Raw genomic sequence first — 10,782 nt, 5'->3', positions numbered from 1 at the left:
ATAAAAACAGAAACTAAAAATCATTATTTTTAATTGGTCCACTTGGACCAGACCAGTGTAAGTCGAGTTGTTCTTATTTACTTTCCCTCATACCACTATGGTGGGTTTAACACGAGTAATGTAACCATAAATTTAAATACTCTGGTTACACCATAATGCTTTACAGTATTCATGAAATGCTTTTATTATAAATATATAGTAATAATAAAAAAATATGGGTACTCTAAGAACAACTCGACTTACACTGGTCTGGTCCAAGTGGACCAATTAAAAATAATGATTTTTAGTTTCTGCTTTTATATACCAAAAAACAAAACTGTCAGTGTACATGTATAGCACACTACATCTTATCTTCAAGTTACCAATTCACCAGAAAAATAACTCTAATTAAGAAAAGGCTTAGGTCAAACACATGCATATCTTTTAAGCTATTTTTTTTTTTTTAAGTACAAGTGTTTTAGTGGTGCTTCATTGCTAGAAACATTTGTCATGTTTTAACAGTTTGAATCAGCTCAACGTAATACACAACATAGATTTTCAAAAGTGACTTCTATGAAAAATTTCAAAATTTAGTAAACTAACTTTTACAGAAAAAGCGAAGGAAGAATGCAGGTAAATAAACAATATGTAATAACACAGGCCTGCAATGGTTTTATTGTCTTGAAATTTTTACATGTTCTACAGTAATTTCTGTATGCTGAACATGAAAGGATATCCATTTTTCTCCATTACGTACAGATTTTTCACAAATCATCATAACGCAATACATAAAAGAATAACCATAACTTTTATGTAGATTTGAGACTAAAACAAAGATTTCACAAAAAAAATTCAGGTTGTATGTATGTTCTTATCTTTTTTTCATTTTGTTTGTATTTTTGTTAACATACATAATAATAAAAAAAGTTCATTGGGTAAACGAAATAATAATTTGATCTAAGTATGAGTGTTTTTCTTTTCCCAATTTGTAAAAAATTGTGTGATAGAAAAAAACGAATATTATTTTCAAAATCTACATAGCTGAATTATGGAAAATACATTATTAAAACCAAAACAACTTTTATGAAGTTTAAATTCACAGACCTGTGTAATTAATATAAAAACACACACAGTCTAAAGCTCCAGTTGTCATATTTAAAAATTCTCATAAATAAAGGTAGTTGGAGAAAGTTTAAGATTATTGTAATCTTATTAGTGTTTATGTAGCAAAAACAGAGTATAAGCATCTGGACAACCCACCCACCCATAAGGTAGCAGAGGGAACATATCTTGGTTGTTTCGATGGGTGACCTTGATGATCTGAATGGCTTCCTTTCACTTTGCTTGTTTATATGTTCTTCAACACTTTAATGATAATGTATTCTTCCTCAGTCTTCAGGAATTCCTTCCCTTTTAAAGAAGATTCACTTTTTCAATTCATGCCTTTCAATTATTATGCTACATGAAGAGCATGATCACATACACAAGTTCTTAACAATAGCCTTCCATCAATATTAACAGTTCTTAATTGCCAAAATATTTTTCTATAAATATAAAGTACTTAGCCCAACATAGATTAAGCACAGCACAGAGAATCTTTAATATATTTACAAATGTATTAGACAACTTCACTCAAAGCGGTTGATTCTCTAGATTTCTTTCTTAAAGCTACATACATGGGTGCACAAGTATGGCAGCTTTCTTTTAACCTATTTTAACATTAATATATTTCTTTAATTTACTACTATTTTCAAACACTTATACAAACTTTAAAACTTACCTATATACACGCACACAAGAAATACACATTTTAAAAAAACATAAAAGAGCAAAAAAAGTTCTTCAAAATTAAGTGTAAAAAATGCATAGATGTGCAATACGAAAAAAAACAGTCTTACAATTCACAAATTGAGTTACTTTAAATCATAAATATTCAATATTTGTAATTATTAGCAATATCAATTTTTCCTAATCAACAAGCATTAACTCTGAACTCAAAAGAAAGATGTTACCTTCGCCTGATAATTAAATGCTATGTAAGCAGATATGCCAAATGAGATAAACACTATCAGCATGTCAGGCATGACACAACAATAAACAACAGATGAATTGTGCATGTTCAGTGACAAGGCCATCTGCTACTTTTATAAACAAATCATTTCACCTTGAAGTGTTGGGAAAACAACACAAAATAACAACACTTGAAAAAAACTGTTTAAATCTGCAGTAATATATATATGTGCGTATGTGTACTTTAACAACTTCCAAAACCCATTTCTGTAATTCTAAGGTTAAAGGATACATGGGAGAGTTTCCATTGATTTAAACGGTTTTACGTACTTTAATTTATTGTTTATGATATATAGTTATGTACACGATCAAACGTTTCCTTTTTACAAAATTTCAAACCCCTCGTGAAATAAAATATCAAACTTCAGTTGAAATTTTCATTTTAATCAGAAAAATTTTCATTTTATTTTAAACATGGTGTGGGTTTTGTAAAGTATTAATATACACATATTTTAATGTAGACTGAATGAACCCTTTAGTAATTCTAGGATTAAAGGATACGTGGCAGAGTTTCCATTGATTTAAACGGTTTTCCCTGGCTTTTTTAATTTGTTGTTTCTGTGCTTAGAACTTGAAGTTATACAACAGTTATGTTACAGTAATTCTAGGATTAAAGGATACGTGGCAGAGTTTCCATTGATTTAAACGGTTTTCCCTGGCTTTTTTAATTTGTTGTTTCTGTGCTTAGAACTTGAAGTTATACAACAGTTATGTTACGTAACATAGTATATGGACAACAAATGATCATTTGGTCTTTTAGGCTATTTTTGCATCCTACCCTTGAGAAAAATGAAAATTTAAATATCTCTTCATTTTTCAGGACATTATTGATTCCCTTCTTAAACTTTGGTAAAGTGCTGGTCTCTACTGGTGATAGCAACTTATTTTATAAGTCAATCACCCTCTTAAAAATTGTGTTATTGGGAACATTGACTATCTTTCTCCAAATCTTAAGCTTGTGTCCTCTCATCCTATTATCTTCAGAATACAGCACAAAGGCTTGTATCGTAAAAATCCCCTAGACAATATTGTAAACTTCAAACGGTTATGTCTTACTCTTCTTTTCTCAACAGAAAATAAGATGAGAGATCTTAACCTAGTTTTTTTTTAGATATTCTTGGAATCTCTCCTCTGAACCCTTTCCAATATTTTTTATTAGATAAGAAGATGAAAACTCTACACAGTATTACAAGTGATACCCACTTAGTGATTTTACAGATAAATACCAGCAACAAGGCACTGCTTTAAAACTTATTGTTAGATATACAGAATATAATATCTATGGTTACAACGTTTCACCAAGTTAACCTGGCATCATCAGGTACAACAACTAAAATTAGTGAATTAGCAATCTAGACCAGTGAAGCTTTCCAGAGGGTACGTGAAACATTTAGATATTTTATTAAGATACATAAATAAAATTTAAAACATTGCAAATAGTGCCATGAATTTGTCATGTCAGAACTAGAAGGTAATCTTTTCACATCTGTGACTTATCGAGAAAGAGAGAGAAAAAAGATCTGTAGTTATACTGCTCTATAGTGTAAACTTGTTTTAAAACCATGAGAAAAGCCTTATTTGGCCCCTATTGTTTAATCTTTCAACTTAACACCAAGGAATTATATCTACATTTCAATATTTCCCATATAATGCTCAAGGTCAGAAATATTACTAATATCTTCTTTTGTACAAAAGTAGGAGAAAGGAAAAAATCTCTCACTCTTCAACAAAATCCTTGCCATCAATGTACTTTATCTCCACCACACCAACAACAAACTATCCCACCAAATTAAAAAAATATATACAAAATATTTTGTAATCATTCTTCCACACAATAAAAAATACTTTAGTGTTGAAATTTATTCAATAGTTTTATTTATTTAATGTTATACATAAACATAAAAAACTATGTAGCGTTTACCGATTCTGGGTTGATTTCACGTTACTCTGAATGGACACTTTATTGTTTGTGAATTTCCCAAGTTTACTATATTACTTATAGCCTCCTAAGAGGAAAGTCAAGAGAGCTTTGAAAAAAACAGAGTAAATATTACTTTGAAACAAGTACAGTTTTATCGATTTTAGCCAACCACTTTTTTCTCAACCTCAGTTGTGATGTAATTACCTATATCTCAGCTTTGAGAAGTCACAGGCTAGTGATCAAAACAAGTAATGAAGGCTTTTCCCTATTCTTTTCAACCATATAAATCAATAGGGCTTCCAGTTTAGCAGAGATTAGAACAACACGTTAAACGCTTAACTTGGTGCTATGTTGTTAGAAGAATATATTTCTGAACAACTTCCGCTACAATTACATAACAGATTTTTTGGAAGCTAGCAAAATCTTGCTTTATCACTTATACTTAATTTGAATTTTGATGTTGCAATCATAAATAATATTCAACGTTAAACTGGTACACAATTAAAAACATTTTATTTAAGCCTAGCTATGGCCTTCAAAAAGTTGACGACTACATGTTTTGACGTTACAACGTCATCCTCAGGAATGAATTACAAGACAATTGCCAAAGTATTTATAAATGTTTTTAATTGTGTACCAGTTTAGCATTGAATATTATTTATGATTTGAACTTTATACACAAGTGCCAAAAATACTATAATTATGATGTTGCAGTATTAAAAGAAATGCTTGAGAAACTAGATGGGGTAGGCTTAGTCAAATCATTTAACACTGACCACACAACGTTTCATTTTACAGACAAAATCAAAATATTAGGCCCTGTTTACATTAGGCCTTTCTGACCTAATATACTGCTTGAATAGGCAAAGAAAGTCACCCAAAAGAAATGTAAAATGTGTATAAACAATTATTTAATACTTTACATGAAATCTTCTAATTAACAATTTAAAACAAAAGTTGGCTTGCTTATAATTTTGGTACAGTAAAAAGTTTCTGTTCTACACTAGCGATGTTAAACAATGAAAAAGTGTTTGGTGTATTTCATATAAAAATAAAATTTACAATAATGTAGAAAGACACCAAACCTAATTATTCAATGATCAAATATTCCCCACTTCAATAATAAAATCCTCATTAGTGGTTAATAATAAATCTAAAATACGATCTTCTTAACCGTTTTGTATAGAAAACCATAATTATTCATTTTAATGAATCTACCACTATTTGTATCCAAATTTAATGTCTCTCATGTTTACGCCATCAGTAAACATATTAGATCTCATTATATATATAGTCTCTTATTGACCTCGTCTGTCTGATCAGGTAGCCTATAACAACTGCCAATTAAAAACCTTTCTTGCCCTAAAAACCCACGATTGTAACTAACAGATTCAACCTCTTGAATACCTTTTTTTTTTGTCTTCAGTCCTAACAGGGTGCAGTTCAATCTTTATAGAGATAATGACTTTAAAAGTTTATCATTATTAAATAGCTCATACCCTGGAATTTCAAAATAATTCCTATTATCTATGTTCTCCAAATCCAGCCACATTTCAGTAATTCCCATTATCATAATCTTTCATTTCAACTGCAGCCCCAAACTCACCCATTTTTTTCTTATTACTCCAAACATTAGAATAATAAAATTAAACTTATTCTTGATTCTACTATATTTATTTCTAAACCTAAAAAATGTGTTTTAAAACTATCCTATTAACTTCTTTGCTATCAATTTATAAACATTTTTCTGCACCAGCTTCTTGTAGGTTAATGACCGAGTATAAACATGAGATGAAGAGATCATTCTGAATTTGAATAAATTGCAAGACCTTAACCAAATAGTGTTACCTCCTAGAATACATTGGTCTTTGGTGAAAATAACATTTCTCAATTTTTATCTTGCTATATTCTCCCTTCCTTTATAAAATGAACATTAAGGTTTATTCCATATTAAACTACCATGTTAACAACAAAAACAAAGAGTAAAATAAACAGATCTTTATTGTGTGATGACAATCTCTGTTGGCTCTAGAGCTAGGCATTTATATCAATTACTCATGACAGCAAATATGCTATCAGTGTCATATAAAATAATTGATTAATCCAAATTATGATTAGATTGATTAATACCATAAAAATAATCAAAATATTGCCATTATGATTTTACATAATTATTTTCCATTAATTGAAGTTTATGAAGATTAAGTGATTAGTGTCATGACTCAAAAAAAACAAAAAAAACTAATCAAAATTAGTGTTTCTGATTATGGCTATTATGTTTGTTTGTTCGTTCTTAGGTTATATATCATGGTGTGTTGTCTGCAGGTATCAAAACCTAATTGTTAATGTTATAGTTTTTTGTTTACTTTGATGACAATACACGTTTTTCAATTTGATGATGTCTTAGTGGATTAATTGAATGTAGTCAATTAATAAGCCTGTTCATTAATTAATAAGCAAATTTGATTAATCACTCAACTGTAGTTGGTACTACTGCTGTTTAATAGTAGAGAGAGAGTATTTTAAAGATGACGAACACTGTTTAAAAAAACTCCAGCATCCATAAACAGTATGGTAAGCTAAAGATCTCTACATAAAAGTCATTGTTTTATTTAAAAATATATGTGTGAATTAAATAATATACATTTAAAACATCAAGTTTTTTTTTATATTATATCAAACAAGGTATATATATATCTCCAGAACTGGGTTTTAGATATTCTACTACCCTAGTTATAGAGCCATTAATAGCATGGAAAATAATGTAAACAGAAATTTCATTAATATTGTAAGTAATCCCACAAATTACTGACAAGGTTGCTAAGTATTGTACATAGAAAATGAGTGGTTTCATACTGTTTTTGGTCAGTTTTTTAAAGTGAGTTGGAACAGTTTAAAACATCAAGTATTTTACATAGAAAAGGAGTGGTTTCATACTGTTTTTGGTCAGTTTTTTTAAAGTGAGTTGGAACAGCTTAAAACATCAAGTATTTTACATAGAAAAGTAGTGGTTTCATACTGTTTTTGGTCAGTTTTTTTTATTTATAAAAATAAGTTGGTAATTTAACATTTAGGGGTGAAAGTAAATTTCTTCAATGTGAGTTAAGTATTCTTTTTCTTCTTACATTTAAATAATCATTTATTCTTTAGATTTGCAGTTTTTGTTGAAAAAATTGTTTTCCTCTTGATTGTGATAGCAGGACAATGCAGGTGTGCATACACACCAAACATTTTAGGGCACTGACCTTCTAAGACGCTTTGTTCATTGTTAATACTTTGGGCAAGATATATGTACATCTTACTTTCTCCTACATAAAACAAGTTGTTTTACAATATATAACAATGTATTGAAAAACAACAACTGTTGGCATTTAATATTATAAAAAATATACTATTTACACAAACTACAAAGAAACTATACTATTTTGTCATCACAACTACTGTGAAAAATGAAACTTTTGGCACCCATACACGTCAATAAATAAAGAATTTTAACAGAGATTGTTTGTTTACCGCACTATATGTGATGACTGGAACTTTGTAAATCCTAATGTTTAAAATAGCAACCCTACTGGAAAGCATAAAGGATGTCATCATATAATATACTAAATAAATATAAAAGAAATTTATACTCTAAAGGAAACACAGCAAGATATATAGATTAATCAGCATTCCTTTCTTTGAAGAGTAGTAGTATATTAACAATAGTTTTTTCATAAACTTGAAGATTATCATCCCAACTTATTGTAGGTAACACTATTTGGCAAGCCTAAATATTTTATTAGAATTGTTTTTTCTCCACAAAAATAACATTTCATTTCTGAGAGAAATTTATACTCTAAAGGAAACACAGCAAGATATATAGATTAAGCAGCATTCCTTTCTCTGAAGAGTAGTAGTATATTAACAATAGTTTTTTTCATAAACTTGAAGATTATCATCCCAACTTCTTGTAGGTAACACTATTTGGCAAGCCTAAATATTTTATTAGAATTGTTTTTTCTCCACAAAAATAACATTTCATTTCTGAGAGAAATCTTTGTCTCTTGGCCAAATGTTTTGGCACTCACTGTGCATGACTTTTCTGCAGCCCTGAGTCAGGAGTAATGTTGATGAGCCAAATGTCCATCTGGTAATCAACTCTATTCCTTATGTTAAGAATATACAAGAAAAGGTGACAGAAGACCAATCAACCCACTGAGGGCACCCTCAATCCACAAAATAAATTAATAATAACAAAAAAGTTTAATTCAAATTTTCTTAATTAAATTAATTATAGCTCTTTACATTTATATACTTATCCAACAAACTGTAAAAGAATTTAAACTAATAACACAACTCATACAAGTAGATAAACCATTCCAAAAGTTTATAATTCTGACCAAACAAATTTATTTCTATCTAAGAAGAAATATGCATCTAGGTTTTAAAAAGCCTAAGTCTACCACCCTTAATATTCAAGCTTTTATAACCAATCTTTTCAATCCACCACATTAAAAACAAGTTGCCTTGACTGAGGCCTAAACCTGTCTCACACTAGTACTCTGAGACTGAACTTAAACACAAGGAATAAAGTTCCAACCAATCAACACTCTGTCCTGACAATTAAAAAAACCATTAACAAACTTGAAATTCAGTCCTCCTTGATTCTTTTGTGCTCCAGAGAGGATTCCAAAATTGAAAGCTTTTCCTAATAACGTAAATGAATTAAGCCAGGAATCATTAGAGTAGCCCATTTTTTTGCAATCTTCCCAACTTTTGATTCCCTTCCTGTAGTAAAAGAATCAAACCTGCACACACCACTCCAAATGAGATTCTATACATCTTCCCCATAATGTTAACAATATTAAACACACAAATTTGCACAACATCAACACTTCTTGCACAGGAAGCAAGACCTGTCCAAATTTTTATACTCCAAGTGCATAGTTTTACATTTGTCAACATCAAAACTTATCCATACATTGACACACACTAACCCATACGCTTTTAAGATATTTTGTAGAAATAAAACCAATCTCAAATCTCAATAATCAATTCTTTGTTCAAACATTTCAGAACCATCAGGAAATTCAACAATCCTTCTGCCACCCAAAAAACATCTAAATCATTAACAAGTAATGAACATCACTTCTAAAGCAGATCCTATAAGGATCCCACAAGTCACCCATTTTTTTCAACTTTTTTACTTTCTTCCAGTAAAATCATTTTCAATACACTTTTGACTTTCCACTAATCCCACAAGCATTCAACTCATTACTGGCACTCTTTAAGTTACCTTATCACAGACCTCCTGAAAGTCAAGGTAAACATCAAACCAGGTCATCCTCATCAAAATAACGGTACTACTATTATTAACCTCAAATATACTGATAAGCTAAAATAACCCTTTTTTAAAACCATGATAGCAAAAGTCATTAAAGTCAACTTTTCAAATGCCTCTTTATGTGACAATAAATTCTAGAAATTGTTATGACATGTCAAACTAATAAGCTTATAATTTCCTAAATCCTTCCTGGATTGTTTATTTTCAAAAAACAGAGATTAAACTGGCAATCTTTCAATCACTGGAAATTTTTCCCTTCATATTAAAAGACTTTTGACAAGCAATAGTTAAAACCCCCATTACCTCTGTCCTACACTTCTTCATTGTTTTAGGATAAGGCTCACCAAGATCAGATTTTAAGTTTTTCCAAAACAGACTTTTCTTAAACAACTAGAATTTAAGTAAAAACCTCACTCTCTCAGCTTAGGAGTCTTTTCCTAAGTTTCATCAGTAATAACCCGTTTAACACCATTCTTTCTTTATTTCTCTATAATAATGTTCCTTTAATACTTCTTAAAGGACTATGATTATATTTAACTTTTTTAAAGTGTTAATAGAAGCAGAAAGCTGTAAGCCCAATTTAACATTTTGAACCAATGTGTTTATCAATTCTGAAGCTTAACGATACCTTTATTTTCTATTTCACTTCTATAAGAATTTCGTGTTTCTATAAGAAGGTAGATTCATTTCAATACAATAGAAACTTAATTACATATTTTTCGATTAGAATGCAAACACTTGGTAGGAATACGTTAATTAATTTTGATCTGTCTCGAGTACAATAAAAACCTTCTCATTCAGATTTGCCACTCAGTCTTTCTCAAAATATTCTACAGCATTTCAAAATCAGGTTTTAAAAAAATTTTGGTGCAATTCCTAGAATTTTTTCAATAAAAACACAAAAGTTCATAATATTATGATTACAGTGTTTTTGTACAATACAACTATGTTTTTAACAACAGTCTACTCAGTACTCATGTTTTTATAACATGCTGAAGTATGTACGTGTGTATGCAAAAAAGTTTATACTTCAATAAAATTATAGTGTAATTTAAATGTTAGTAAACTTATCCATAAACCTACAAGTTTCAAGACTATAATATGAAAGATATTGAGGTATGTGAAAATAAATAAGACCAAAAAAAAAAGAGCAAAGCTGACTAAATCACATTTTCCAGGTCACCACTGCACTTAAAAGTGACCTAGCATCTGGAAAATTTTTGTGAATTTTTCATTATAAATGCTGTTCTTTCATACGCACATTAATATTTAATAAGTACCATATTTTTTGGAATATAAGACGCACCCTTATTTTGAAGACAAAGTTTTGGGGAAAAAAAAGCTACAGTTGCATTTGAAAGATTTTTATTGAACAAAAATTCAATTTGATCCTTAAAAAATTAATATATATTGTTCTAAACACAAAAGAGCTCAAAACATCAAAAAAAAAAAAAACCGTAAAACAAAAAAAAAAGGTTTACTGTTA

At 29.4% G+C, this 10,782-nt stretch overlaps 1 protein-coding gene across 9 annotated transcripts in view; it reads right to left on the bottom strand.

The window, feature by feature from the left end:
- LOC106469453 (insulin receptor-like) overlaps positions 1-10,782 on the bottom strand; it is an 89,022-nt gene that overhangs the window by 72,218 nt on the left and 6,022 nt on the right. For 3 of the 9 annotated variants that reach the window (XM_022397973.1, XM_022397974.1, XM_022397976.1), the window contains exon 3: positions 1,244-1,389. The exons of 3 other annotated variants lie outside the window; for them this stretch is intronic. The gene's annotated coding sequence lies outside the window, so the exon portion shown is untranslated. Of the gene's footprint in view, positions 1-1,239; positions 1,390-10,782 lie in introns of all 9 variants that reach the window. 3 more of the 9 variants (XM_022397978.1, XM_022397977.1, XM_022397975.1) reach the window with 2 other exon arrangements.

The sequence above is a fragment of the Limulus polyphemus genome, unplaced genomic scaffold (assembly GCF_000517525.1).
Source record: "Limulus polyphemus unplaced genomic scaffold, Limulus_polyphemus-2.1.2 Scaffold3496, whole genome shotgun sequence".
NCBI classification, from domain to species: Eukaryota; Metazoa; Arthropoda; class Merostomata; order Xiphosura; family Limulidae; genus Limulus; species Limulus polyphemus.
Note: the sequence above shows the minus strand (reverse complement) of the source record. Positions and strands in the feature narration are given on the sequence as shown.